This window comes from Siphateles boraxobius, unplaced genomic scaffold, assembly GCF_051911475.1.
Source record: "Siphateles boraxobius isolate OS27281-9 unplaced genomic scaffold, OSU_SipBor_1 8, whole genome shotgun sequence".
In the NCBI taxonomy this organism is placed as follows: domain Eukaryota; kingdom Metazoa; phylum Chordata; class Actinopteri; order Cypriniformes; family Leuciscidae; genus Siphateles; species Siphateles boraxobius.
This window is the reverse complement of record NW_027509208.1, coordinates 31,778,108-31,793,087: the sequence shown is the minus strand read 5'-3', so window position 1 is coordinate 31,793,087 and position 14,980 is coordinate 31,778,108. Positions and strand designations below refer to the sequence as shown.

General features: G+C 41.5%; 1 protein-coding gene across 1 annotated transcript in view; it reads left to right on the top strand.

The window, feature by feature from the left end:
* Nucleotides 1–14,980, top strand: part of lats1 (large tumor suppressor kinase 1) — a 310,530-nt gene that overhangs the window by 170,421 nt on the left and 125,129 nt on the right. The gene's annotated exons all lie outside the window — the stretch shown is intronic.

Here is a 14,980-nt window from a genome sequence, read left to right as displayed (position 1 = left end):
GTCAGCTCTTGGTGGCTCAGGCTGGGTGTCAGACGTCTGCTTTCATTGTTGCCTAACTGTTCCTTCCTCTGCCGTGGCAGGTCGTTGCCTGCTTCAGGCTGAAGGATGTCCATGACACTGCTCTGCCGGGTCTTCAGGTGGTCCTGGTGGCAGGGCTGGGTGTCTGAGGCCTACTGGAACACTTGTGGGAACACGGGAGAGAAATGGCAAAGGCAAATGCAAGTTTCTACAGAGGTGGTGAGCTATCTGTGTGGGAGAATGGCTATGTGGAGCAGCTAAAATTTAGTGTTGGTGAGCACACACAACAAAAAAAAAAAAAGGTTTTGAGTATCTTAGTTGACGTGCTTTAAGCAGCATCGACTGATGACTGGGCTCTTACATGTCATAACCTATTACTCAAAAATGCTGATGGTTCTTCTCACATGTTGTGCTACGAGAGTAACAGATAGAGCAAAACCAAAATAAAACAATGGGATGAAACCAGAAAAGAAGAGGAAGAAAGGAGTGTTTTACCTATTTAGGTTTAGCTAGGAGACATAGGTAAACAGGAGTCACTTATGGGTTATGCTGCTGTTAGACTAAGCTACCAGGGACACATCAGACATCTCAAGGTCCAAAAGAAGAAGAAGAAACAATGGGAAGTGTTTCCAGTTCTGTCTGGGGCCTACTGTGCGTTTGTGTTTAGCCGTACTTCATGTACTTAGCTTGGTGCTAAGGAGTGAGGATGGGTAAAACACAGACAGGAAGTAGGATATTAATGACCTGTGTAACTCGCTATGGAAACAACAGTCGCTAGATATTGTAATCCTATAGAGAGAGAGAAGATGAGGATAGTGACTAGTGATCTAAAATAAGGTAAAGGTAAAGTTAGAAGGTCCTTATAGCTCTAAGAAAACTAAAAGGAAAGGGAAGCGTATCAAGTAATTTAATTAAATTTCAAATTTAGTTAAGCCCTTCTTTTTTTCTTTAGCTGAATATAAGAATTCAGGCTGAAACAAACGTAAATAACTAAATTGAAATAAAATAAAAAAAAATAAAAAAATGTATGTAAACATTGTGTGTTCTCATAGCTCTGGTAACTAGAGGGGAACTTGACTAAGCAAATTGATTTAATTAAATTCCCAATTTAATTAAATTCAATTTAACTGAATAGGACTATCCAGGCTCAACAGGTGTAAATACACAAAATAAAATAGGGGTAGATTTAAGTAAAAATAAAAGAAACACAAATAAAAACCCAAAGTATCTGGGTTTCAATCTGAAAGTGAAACCAAGAGGAAGGGGTCGAGAGAGAGAAAGAGAGAGAGAAGAGGGTGGTTTAACCCTCTTATGAGACGTGCTTCGTGAAGCTCTGACACCAGGGTGAATCATTCGTCTCAAATCATTCGGAGTGTATCACTGCTAAGGTCACGTGATTTTATTAAACTGGGCTTCGTTACGCGTCATAGCTGTTTCGAAATTGTTTTAAATTTCAACGGTTCGTGAACCATTGTGTATCTGGTCTCTATGTGATCTCGTATCACTTTATAGATTCGTACACATTTAATGACGCATTTGATAAAGGGTCTGATTGACTTTCAAGTCAAGCTTTCATAAAACGAGCCCTACGGTTTACTAAGATATTATGCCTTGAAAGACACCTCATATTAAACGATATTAGGTAGCTCGCGGATTGCCATTACCTGATTACACCTTTTGATAAAACCTTTGCGATTGGTTTGTAAAAGGTGTTCCGTTGATTTGAGTTTCCGCTACACTTCCACTGTTTTGACCAGCAGGGGTCGCCAGCGAGGGCGCTTCAAACAAAGAGTCATTTGTGACTCAGTTGACTCCTTTGATTCAAAGCCTCGAAGAGCTTTGACTCTCATTACTCGTGTTCAAATCACTCAGTTCAAATCACGCAAAATCTATAGTCTTTGGTTTAAGGTTACACTTTACGCTCTAACGTGTCTAAGTTTTTAGGCGGTGCTAAAACTATCACTCGAGGTAGAGGGTTTTACTTGTAAGTCATGCGTGTAAGTTAGGATTGAGGGAGCTATTGGCTACAACTGTCGCTTGTTTACACGAGGGTCTGTGAGATTGGTGCTGTTGTCAGAAAAACTAGATAGGAACGCCTGCTCGCGTTCCGGACGCAATGCCAACCAACAACACAGATCGTTCGGAGCAGCGATCGAGCTGTGCTGACAGTTTGCACTGAGTCTCTCGCTTAGACACGACGTTGCGTGTGAGTGACTCTTTTTAACAAATCAAAACAGCACCGTTCTTTCACAGACAATGGCAAATTACTAGTTAGCTAAGCTAGAATTTATACCACTAATTCGACGCGATTGTTTCATATGAGCGCTTCAGCGGTTTAATATGAATACAATGACGTAACGCATAATAAGGCCTTAATCGGTGATTGAGGAACATCGCTCAGATCACATTCAAAAATGCTGAAAATGGAGATTTCTTCGTCCATATCAGGTTAATTAGTTCTGGTACCATTTATGCGCGCGGCTAATCTGAGATTTCTTCGTCAGAGAAGGCTTATGCTCGATTTATATCTGAAATTAGGCTTTCTTCGCTAATATCAGGAGTTTCTTATCGTACGATTTAAATATGCATTATAGCATTTGTGAACTTTCTGCCATTCGTAGGAAGGCATATTCAAGCTATAGTTTTGCTGATTTACTCAGAAACTTGTACGTGCATGTATGAGATGTTAATAAAACTTATGGGACAACATATGATTGATTACTGTCTGCTTGCATACAATGTTTAATACGATGCCTTAAAATTCTCCACCATTATGTAAGGAACTCAGCTTTCTGGAAATATTAATAATCAATAATATCTTGTTATTATTAATTATAAATATTCGGGTCAGTTAATTGGATTAACTTGATGTGGCTGAATTAATATTATAATCAATTAATCAGTTCTTTCAACGAACTCTTTTGATTATTAATTTATTCTAAGAAAAGGGTATCTTCCATGGCCACCGAAGAATAATTATTTCTTCGCCTGTACAGTACTTTGAGCCAGTAGCAAAAACCGTGATCGTAAAGTGACTTGTATTGCAAACAAAACAGAACCAAATACATATTATGTACAAGTTTTATTAACTAAATATAGATATTTATATGAATATAAATAAACTAAACAACATACACACATGAATACATAAATAGGTTAGTGATAGGATGAAATTGGAAACCGGAAGAGGGTCTATGAGAAGAACCATCAGAATTTCATTTTCACATTTCATTGAATTGAATACTTGCATTTGTAATGGGAACAATTCTTGAAGTTGTTGAAAATTGGAGTCGTTGATGGTTCCGGCAGTGTCAAGTGGAAGTTGGTTGAGCGTTCTCTTTGTTGGTTGGAGTCTTTGTTCCAAAACTCCTGAGATTGTCCTTGGTTCTTTGTGAGAGAGTCTTCTCTCTTTTCCATGAGGCCGGATCTGGTTGGAATCGAGGCCTGCTGGGCCCTGGGGCCCCCGTGGAGGGGGAGGGGGCTCCCCAGTCTCACCAGAACAGTGTTGCGGCTGGATGAAAAAACTAAGAGAGGGAGGTCACATGTGGACTGTCTCTAATAAGGCCTGGAGAAGATCCTCCCCTAAGGGTTGAACTCGACCAATCAGAAAGGGGACATGTCTGAGAGGGAAAGTGGCTCTTAGTTGATTTATGGTCTTTGTCCCCAGCATGCTTAGACTGTTCATTCAAGCTCAAATAGACATAACAAATTCACATTGCATTCTAAGAGAAGGTGATTTACATCAAAGTGTGTGTCATTAAATGAGGATTAATTTGCTAGGAAGCATGATACAGGTGAGGTTATATTGACCGTTGGGTGGTTGTTCAACCACATACACCCCAATCAAACATACCATGTTGTTATACCTAATAGTACACGAGACAGTAAATCATCACAGTTTCTGTGAGGCATGTTCCTTCATAGATCAGAGTAACACCGCAAAGTTTATTTAATTAAAGATGGTCTCTCTCTCTTAAGCATGTGGCGCATGTGGCCACATTCCTTTGAGGTCGTTAAAGTCTGTTATCAGTCTTAAAGTGTTCTGTAACCGGACACCCGGCTGACAAAGTAACTTCATTTGTGTGGTTAGTTTTGGGGGAGAGTTTCATAGACCTTTATATTCATTAAATATAGTGAATATGAATAATTAGTGTGTGTCTGATTGGTCCAGACCCTACACTGCTCACCTGTAATCTGCCCCGCACGTAGTGATCATCACTGAATCTTCACCTGAACTTTTAAGACTCACCTTTGCACTTGTTTCACATTAAATAAATCAACATTTTAATTCACTTACCTCTGTCTCTGTGCCTGTATCCTGACAGAAGGCTTGACCTAGAAAAGGAAGAAACAGCGCGATGGAATCTGCCAGTAATGTTGATAATCCTGCACAACCTACAGCCACCGTTGTGAACAGCCACCGTTTGTAAACCATTTCAAGGAAGTTTTCAGGCGTCCAGTAGATGATTCCTCCATCAGCGATAAACTGTTAGAACTACATCAAGGCAAGAAGTCTGTTTCTGAGTATTCACTGGAGTTCCGCACTCTAGCCTCCGCAAGTGGGTGGAACGAAAAGGCGTTCATCTCCGTTTACCGGGTTGGTTTAAATCCTGCGCTTCGCCTTCAACTCGCGATTTATGATGATAGCCTGGGAGTTGAGAAATTCATACAGCAAGCTCTCCGTGTGCATCAAAGATCTCAAGGCTGCTATCGCGAAGCTCAGCGACCCACTTGTTTACCACCTCAGTATCCCGCTGAATGTTCCTCCGAAGCAGTTGTAGAGAAGATGCAGGTGGATACCAACCGACTGTCTCAAGCTGAACGTTCTCGACGTCGAAAGTTAAAATTGTGCTTGTATTGTGGAGTGGGAGGACATTTTCTTCATTCATGCCCTACACGACCCCCTAGAATGCTTGTGAGTTCTGTCTTTACGTCTGTCTCGGCATCAGCTCCGTTAACGATATCAGTGATCCTAAAATCCACGAATTTCCATGTCTCTGCTACAGCCATTTTGGACTCCGGGTCGGCAGGAGATTTCATCTCCGGACAGCTCTGTCAGAAGCTCCAACTCCAGAAATGCACCACCACCAAACCGTACTCCATCCATGCAGTGACTGGTGAAACCATCAATCAGGGGTACGTCACGTCTCAGATTAAACCTATTCTACTCTGTATTGAAGACACACACCATGAACTGTTTGAACCTTTCATACTTGAGAATAGCCAGACTGATATTATCCTTGGCCGTCCATGGCTTATACGACACCAACCTAACATCAACTGGAAATCTGGCAAGATATTGAAACGGGGTTGTATGTGCTCTTCCACGAATGTTGAACTCTCGGTCTCGTCCATCGCTAACTTACCCGACGCCATCCCAGTGAACTCAACTTCCATTGAAAGCACCATAGAAAACCTGTCGGTGTCCATCCCTTCATGCTACTCTCAATATTCTGATGTGTTCAATCCTGTCGAGGCTGCCAAGTTACCACCTCATCGGGCCTGGGATTGTGCCATCAATCTGATTCCAGTTTTTTGCTGCCAGTTTTTTCTTTGTCCCTAAGAAGGATGGGGGTCTACGTCCATGTATAGACTATAGAGCCTTAAACCAGATATCCGTGAAGTTCAGTTACCCGCTCCCGTTGGTTCCCTCTTCTCTTGAGCAACTTCGAGAAGCCAAGATATTCACCAAGCTGGATTTGAGAAGTGCATATAACCTCATTCGAATCCGAGAGGGTGAGGAGTGGAAGACCGCATTCATCACTCCAGCAGGCCATTACGAATATCTCGTCATGCCATATGGTCTGGTAAACGCCCCTTCAGTCTTCCAAAGTTTCATGGATGAAGTTTTCCGAGACTACCTGAATCAGTTTGTAATAATCTACATCGACGATATCTTAATCTACTCCAAAAACTCAGTGGAACATCAGCGACATGTCTCTCAGGTACTCCAACGACTACGTGAATTCTCCCTGTTCCTGAAAGCACAGAAGTTCTTCTTTCATCAAACCTCAGTCGAGTTCCTTGGTTACCAACTCAGTGAAAAAGGAGTAGAGATGGATGATCGCAAAACCAAAGCCATCATCTCCTGGGCCACTCCGCAGTCTGTTAAGGAATTACAATGGTTTCTTGGATTTGCGAACTTCTATCGGAGATTTATTCACCAATACAGCCTGCTAACTGCTCCTCTGACCTCTCTCCTCAAAGGAAAACCAAAGACACTACTCTGGACCACTGAGGCTGAACATGCTTTTCAGTCTCTCAAGACAGCATTCACCACAGCTCCATTACTCCAACATCCGAATCCTGAAGAAATGTTCATTGTTGAAGTTGATGCTTCTACTACTGGAGTAGGAGCTGTGTTGTCACAGGATTCGGCTTCATCACCCAAACCTATGTCGTGCGCATTCTTCCCTCACAAGTTATCTCCTGCAGAGGTAAACTACATATATTGGCAATCGATAACTCCTGGCGATTAAGCTTGCTCTTGAAGAGTGGAGACACTGGTTAGAAGGAGCCAAACATCCATTTCTGGTTCTCACAGACCACAAAAATCTTCAGTACTTGAAAGATGCAAAAAGACTTAATCCACGCCAAGCCAGATGGGCACTCTTTTTTACTCGCTTCCATTTTCAGATCTCCTATTTTCCTGGTTCAAAGAACGTCCGAGCGGATGCCTTGTCTCGTCTTCATGCCCCCGAAATTCACCACGAAGAGCCTGAGAATATCCTACCTGAAAAGATGTTTGTCAATCCCATTCAGTGGGACTTAAACGAACAACTTTTTGAATTGTCCCAACACCAACCCAGTCCTCCAGAGTGTCCAGCCGGAAAGATTTACGTACCCGAAGAGTTTCGTACCTCTCTAATCTCCTCAGCACATTCATCTGTTGGCACTGGTCATCCTGGAATTAACCAAACCTGTTCCACTCTCCAGACTCGCTACTGTGGGTCCAGCATGTTACAAGATATCAAGACTTTTATCCAGGGATGCATTCTTTGTGCCATGAACAGGAACCCCCGTCACTTACCCACTGGGAAGCTCATGCCTTTACCTGTTCCGCAACGACCCTGGACGCACATTGGAGTCGACTTTGTAACTGACCTTCCTCCCTCAGATGAGAATACATGTATCCTGGTAGCCATTGATCGCTTTTCTAAAGCTTGCAAATTAATTCCCCTGAAAAACTTACCCACAGCATTTGTAACCGCAGAATTATTGATGGAGCATGTCTTCCGGAATTTTGGCATTCCAGAGGATATTGTGTCGGACAGGGGGCCGCAATTTATCTATTAATTGAGCTCCAACAAGCCCCGTCATAAAAATCCTGTACCAGACCAAGATAATGTTAATAAATATGTCATTCTTAAAAACGCTGGAAATGGAAATACATAACAATAGTGTGAAGTCAATAGCAACTTACATTTCATGTCAACTTTAAACAGGGAACATATCAGCAAATATAGTAACATGTAAAAGTTGCACTCTTCTATACCTTGACTGGCACCTTCAGATGCCTCTTTTGGCAAGCCTCTAAAAAGAAGTTTACATCATGGTTTAGTGGAACTTCAGTAAAAATGTTGGAAAAAATTACTGCAGTTTTTTAGAAGTAATACTGTAGTTTTTGTTACATGTAGAAAAATGCAGTTTTTTGCACACAAAAAAAACTGCAATATTGCAGTATAGCTGGAGTACAACTGCAGTTTTACTGCAATACAACTAAAGTAGTGCATCAATAATACTGCAATATAACTGAAGTAGTACTGCAATAATACTGCAATATAACTGTGGTAGTACTGCAATACATAATACAACTGAAGTACAATACCATTGAAATAATAAGTAAAATGCACTCTTCTATACCTTGACTGGCACCTTCAGATGCCTCTTTTGGCAAGCCTCTAAAAAGAAGTTTACATCATGGTTTAGTGGAACTTAAGTAAAAATGTTGGAAAAAATTACTGCAGTTTTTTAGAATTAATACTGTAGTTTTTGTTACATGTAGAAAAATGCCGTTTTTTGAACACGAAAAACTGCAATATTGCAGTATAGCTGGAGTACAACTGCAGTTTTACTGCAATACAACTGAAGTAGTGCAACAATAATACTGCAATATAACTGAAGTAGTACTGCAATAATACTGCAATATAACTGAAGTAGTACTACAATAATACTGCAATATAACTGAAGTAGTACTACAATAATACTGCAATATAACTGTGGTAGTACTGCAATACATAATACAACTGAAGTACAATACCATTGAAATAATAAGTTTAGAATAAGTTTTATTTTCACACATCTGCGATGTAATAAATTACATTTAAAATGAAATGTCCCCAACTAAGCAAGCCAAAAGCCAATGGTGACAAAGGCGAAGAAAGGCGAAAAAGGCGACAGTGGCAAGGAACCAAAACTCCATCAGGTGACAGAATGGAGAAAAAAAACTTGGGAGAACCCAGGCTCAGTCAGGGTGCCAGTCCTCCTTTGGCCAACGAACAAACAGTGTATGATTATGATTTAGGCAGCATTATAGTTCAGAAGTCAGATGGGATCAGAACTTTCACGATATTTATCCAGTTCCATCTGGTTGGGGGTCGGAGTCATCACGCCGGTATGGAGATGAGTTTGTTGAGGTGTCTATGAGGCCTTTATAGTGTTGATGAGGCTGGCACTTCAGGGAAGCATTGTCGTCGTGTCCATTCGATGGTCCTTCCTCAAATCTGGATATGGCCTGGATCCGGCGTTTTGCGGTAAACCTCGGGATAAACAGAGAGAATATTAGCGTAGACGCCATCCTTCTTATGATGTACAAAGTACATCAGGATTTATGGGAAGTGTTCCTGGTTCCGGCTGATCTAAACTATGCAGCCTAACATTGAATTATAGAAATCTATAATGTGTTTTGTTTATGCTAAGCCAAAAAGATGCGTTTTTAGTCTAGATTTATACTTACAGACCGTATCTGCTTCCCGGACCATGTTAGGGAGATTGTTCCAAAGTTTTGGTGCTAAATAGGAAAAGGATCTACCGCCAGCAGTCGATTTTCATATTCTAGGTATTATCAGCTGGCCAGAATTTTGAGATTGCAATAGACGTGAAGGACTATAATCTATAAGCCTATATATAAGGCTATAATATAATATAAAAGACTATAAGCTCGCTCAAGTACAGGGGTCCTAAACCATTTAGTGCTTTGTAAGTAATCAGCAATATTTTAAAATTTATATGATGTTTAATAGGGAGCCAATGCAGTGTTGACAGAACCGGACTAATATGATCATACTTCCTGGTTCTGATAAGAACTCTAGCGGCTGCATTTTGGACCAGCTATAGTTTATGTATTAAACGTGCAGGGCAACCACCCAATAGAGCATTACAATAGTCTAGCCTTGATGTCATGTACGCATGAACCAATTGTTCTGCATTTTTCATTGAGAGCATATAGCGTAATTTAGATATATTTTTAAGATGAAAAATGCAGTTCAGAAACGTGACTTTCAAATGAAAGATTGGTATCAAAGAGCACATCCAGGTTCCTAACCGACGACGAGGACTTGACCGAGCAGCCATCAAGTGTAAGACAATATTCTAGGTTATTACGTGAGGAATTTTTTTGTCCAATAATTAGAATCTCTGTTTTTTCCATATTAAGTAATAGGAAATTACTAGTCATCCAGTTTTTTATATCAGCTATGTTGGACAACATGGTTAACGACGTTGGAATGGAAACGGATATGAGTATGGAGAGTACTTCACAAAAGACTAGTTCAGGTTCTGCAGTTAGCAAAGTCATTGAACTCCAAGCTTGTGTCTGTGGCTGGAGCAACGCGATAACGGTCAGGGGGTTGAAGATTCATCAAGGGAAAATTAAATGCTTGAGGGAGAAGGGACAAGGGCCTCGCATTGATCAGTACTTCTTACAAAGTCAGTCAAGTCAGTCGAATGAAATCCAGCGACAGGAAGCAAACCACAGTTCGCAGGATATCAGTACCCCTGTCAGAGAGGAGATGAGGGTTTGCACAGTTAGTGATGAACACATTGATACTTGTGAACCCGGTCAGACTAACCAGCATAAGAGAGAAAAGAACCTCAACGGGCATAGGCCTGGAGTTAGATGCCCAAGAGCTTGTGAGAAAACTGCATGTGACACGGTAAACACAGATCTATTATTTGCATTGGAAAGATTAACTGGTACAGTTGAAAAGAAGCTGGATAAATTTGGGGACATCATATGGAAGTGAGAGGTTTGGTGTGGAAAAAAGGAAGGAAAAAGTACAAACTACTCCTGCTGTATCTAGACGGCAGCAAAAAATTGAAGGGTTAGTTAGAGAAAGGAGACAGCAGAGGAAGCAATGGAAAAAAGCAGAACAAAGTCAGAAGGAGGGACTCAATCTCTTACAAAGGGCTATAAAAGATAAGCTTGCAACATTACGCAGAGCTGAGCGCCTACGTAAACACTACAAAAAGAAGGAGCGTGCGAGGGCTAATTTCTATAAAGACCCATTCAAATTCGTAAAGAAGTTATTCACCAGTGAGAAGAATGGCACTTTAAAAGCATCTAGGGTTGAGCTAGAGAGATATTTGGAGGAAACGCATACAGATGAAAAAAGGCATGAGCCTATGTCAATTCCGTCAGATATCCCATTTATCAATCCACCAGAATACCAAATGGAGGTCTGTTCACCTAAGTGGAAAGAGATAGAGCAGGTTGTGAGAAAGGCCAGGGCTTCATCATCTCCAGGGCCTAATGGAGTTCCGTACAGAGTGTACAAGAGTGCTTCAGGAGTTCTACGAATTCTGTGGAAATTGATAAAAGTGGCATGGGAAAAGCAGGTTGTACCTAGAGCATGGCGCCGAGCAGGTGGAGTCTTTATACCTAAAGAAAAAGATGCTACAAGCATCAGTCAGTTTCGTCCTATTTCACTATTAAACGTCGAAGGTAAGAATTTCTTCAGCATTATTGCAAAGAGATTGTCAACCTACCTATTAAAGAATGGCTTCATTGACACTTCAGTTCAAAAAGCGGGCATTCCAGGGTTCTCAGGATGCTTAGAACACATCAATGTTATCTGGCAACGAATTCAATCAGCTAAAAAAGAGAGGAAGGAGCTCCATGTGCCATTCCTGGATTTGGCTAATGCATATGGTTCAGTGCCACATGAGCTTCTTTGGGCAGCATTTGATTTTTTTAGAGTACCAATGTCAATAACAAATTTAGTGAAAGCCTATTTTGGAGATTTGCAATTTAGTTTCTCAACTCCAAAATTCAGCACCGCATGGCAATGCTTAGAGGTTGGAATAATGGCAGGATGCACCGTTTCTCCACTGGCTTTTACCATGGCAATGGAAGTAATCATTAGGGCATCAAGATGGGTATTAGGAGGAGAGCGCTTGGCTTCTGGGATGCGACTACCACCAATCAGATCATACATGGATGACATGACAACCATGACTACAACAGTAGCCTGCACTAATCGGTTATTGGGGAAGTTAACAGATAATATTAAATGGGCACGAATGCAATTTAAGCCCTCTAAATCAAGGAGCATCTCGATAGTTAAAGGAAAGGTAGTAGATAAAACATTCTTCATTAATGGTGAGGCAATACCAACAGTTTCTGAGAAGCCAGTGAAGAGTCTTGGGAGATGGTACGATGGGGATCTAAAGGACACAGTTTGAGTGGGAGAAGTTAGACGACAAGCACTGGAAGGGTTGAAGAGCATAAACAGCTCTACCAGGCAAACTAAAACTCTGGTGCTTTCAGTTTGGTCTACTGCCAAGGTTGCTGTGGCCACTGACTGTGTACGAGGTTTCTTTGACAACAGTGGATAAGCTGGAAGTGTTAATAAGTTCATACATCAGGAAATGGTTGGGAGTTCCACGGTGCCTCAGCAGAGTGGGACTTTATAGTAAAGGAGTATTGCAGCTGCCAGTCTCTGCTTTAACCCGAGGAGTTTAAGTGTGCCAAGGTCAGACTGGAAATGACTTTAGCAGAGTCATGCGACAAATGTGTAAGGGAGGCAGCCCCTGTGGTAAAAACTGGTAGAAAGTGGTCAGCAAAGAAATCTGTAGTAGAGGCAAAGGCTGACCTTCAAATTGGGGATATCGTGGGACAGGTACAGCATGGAAGAGGGGGTTTTGGGCTCAGTTTAGCTCCTCTTAAATGGCACAAGGCAGGCCCAGCTCAAAGGAGGAAGCTGGTAGTCAACGAGGTGCGAAAGCAGGAGGAGAGGATGAGATGTATAAAGGCCATTTCCCAGGCCAACAGTGTGGAGTGTGGATCAACGCAAAATGGGCTGGCAAGACCTTTGGTCAATGGAAGAGAGTAGGATCAGTCTCCTTATTAGGTCAACATATGATGTTCTCCCATCACCGCAGAACCTAAACCTCTGGGTAGGAGTGGATCCCTCTTGTCCTTTGTGTTCATCACCTGACACATTGAGGCACATTTTGACACGATGTAAGGTGGCTCTTAGCCAAGGTCGGTTTACTTGGCGCCATGACCAAGTATTGCAATGTTTGGCTTTAGCATTGGAAGGCAAGCGTAGTATAAGTTGCCGCCTTATACTATAAGTTGCCGCCTGTTCTAGCAAAACATTGCACGCAGAAGACAATATTCCTCCGCCCAGGCGAGCAACCACGAAGAAAAGGTGCCAACACCAATTCTCGCCCAGGACAACTTGAAGCTGCTAGGGACCGGAAGATGCTGGCTGATCTTGATCAACGGCTCATTTTTCCACCTGAGATTGGAACCACTAACCTACGACCAGATATTGTTTTGTGGGGCTCGACAGCCTTAGTCAAACGGGTTGGCGCATATGGTTGAGTTGCAAAGAGATTGTGAGATTGTGGTTAAGTCTCAGCAGCAGGTGTACTCAGATGTAGAGGTCAGTAAGCTGGGCTGAGTTGAGTGCGGGACGGAGAGGGGTGACTCTGGGACGCCAGAGTCACTGTCGAGCAATCTCTTGAGGTGTCGTGGGCTAGTCGAAGAAACACTGAGGACGGAAGGTGTCCATTTGAAGACCCTAGAGATGTCCCCTACTCAGCTCAATCCAGACAGTTGTCATGGGGGGACCGCACTGTGGTTGCAGCCGTTGTGTGTGCTGACGGGTGTTAACACTAGACAGAAGGAGATTTACATCACCATATGGAAAGAAGCGTAAATGGATGGAGAAGCATAGGTTACTGTAAAGCTATGTCTTAGTTGATGCTTATCTTGGTGAAAGCCGAGTACAAATCAGCATGAAGTTTTAACATCTACTCTTGTGTAATGGAAATCATGCATTCCGTTAATTTTGTGGATTGGTAAGTTCCGTCAGGGCGGGAAGAAATATAGAGCTGAGTATCATCAGCATAACAGTGAAAACTAATGGCATGCTTCCTAATGATATCTCCTAAGGGTAGCATGTACAGAGTGAACAGCAACGGTTCTAGTACTGAGCCCTGTGGTACGCCATACTGAACTTTTGACGGATAAGACAACTCTTCATTTACTGCTACAAACTGGTAATGGTCAGATAAATATAATTTAAACCATGCTAGCGCAATTCCACTAATGGCAAAATAATTTTCGAGTCTATTTAAAAAAAAATTATTGCTGATAGTGTCAAATGCAGCACTAAGATGGAGTAGCACTAATAGCGAGATACAACCACGATCGGATGATAAGAGCAAATCATTTGTGACTCTAATGAGAGCTGTCTCAGTACTGTGATACGGTATAAATCCTGATTGAAAATACTCACAGATACCATTTATTTTAAAAAGGAACATAGTTGTGAATATACTGCCTTTTCTAGTATCTTTGACAGAAAAGGTAGATTCGAGATCGGATTGTAATTGACTAATTCTGTAGGATCAAGTTGCGTTTTTTTAACAAGCGGTTTAATCATAGCCAGCTTAAAAGTTTTGGTACGTATGCTAATGACAAAGATGAATTAAAGATACTAAAAAGAGGATCTATGACCTCTGGAAGCATTTCTTTCAATAGTTTTGTCGGTATAGGGTCTAATATACATGTTGTTGATTTCGATGATTTAACGAGTTTATAAAATTCACCCTCTCCTATAGCAATAAATTAATCAAATTTTTCGTCAGTGAGACTACACTGCACTGTCTGATGCGATACTGTAGTAGATGGTTGCATAGTTATAATTTTTTTCCTGATATTATCAATCTTGTAAGTAAAAAAGTTCATTACTGCTGTGCTGCTTGGAAACATCTGGGCTTGAAGCTTGAAGCAGATCTAGCAGTTTTTAAGGCCTCTCTGTATGCAATCGTGCTCTCTTTCCATGAAATGCGAAATACCTCTAATTTTGTTTTCTTCCAGTTTCACTCCATTTTTCTGGCTGCTCTTTTAAGGGCCTGAGTGTGCTCGTTGTACCATGGCATTGGAATATTTCCTTTAATCTTCTTTAAGTGCAAAGGAGCAACTGTGTTTAAAGTGCTGGAAAAGAGAGAGTTAAAAGTTTCTGTCGCAATATCGAGTTCTTCTAAGCTATCTGGGATGCTGAGATGGTAAAACTGATCAGGAAGATTATTTATAAAGCAATCTTTAGTGGCAGAAGTGATAGGTCTAACATATTTGTAACACGGAATCGGCTTTGTAGCCTTAGCTTAATTAAGTTTACACAAGACTAGATAGTGATCTGAGATGTCATCGCTCTGCTGCAGAATTTCAACAGAATCAACATTGATTCCATGTGATAATATTAAATCTAGAGTATGATCACGACAATGAGTTGCATTTGCTTCCCATTTATATCTGTCCTGCAGGGCGGAGTTTGCAGTATGCTTAACCGCCATTTGTGGTTCACTTTGATATGAGACTCTGAGAAGACAGCTCTCTTTGATGCCCCAGTTCACGTGACCGGATTATTCGGGGACACCATTGGAACCTTCACAGAAACAATCTAAATCCATGAGTCACTCCATGCCCAAGTGGAGCACCGGTTCTGAA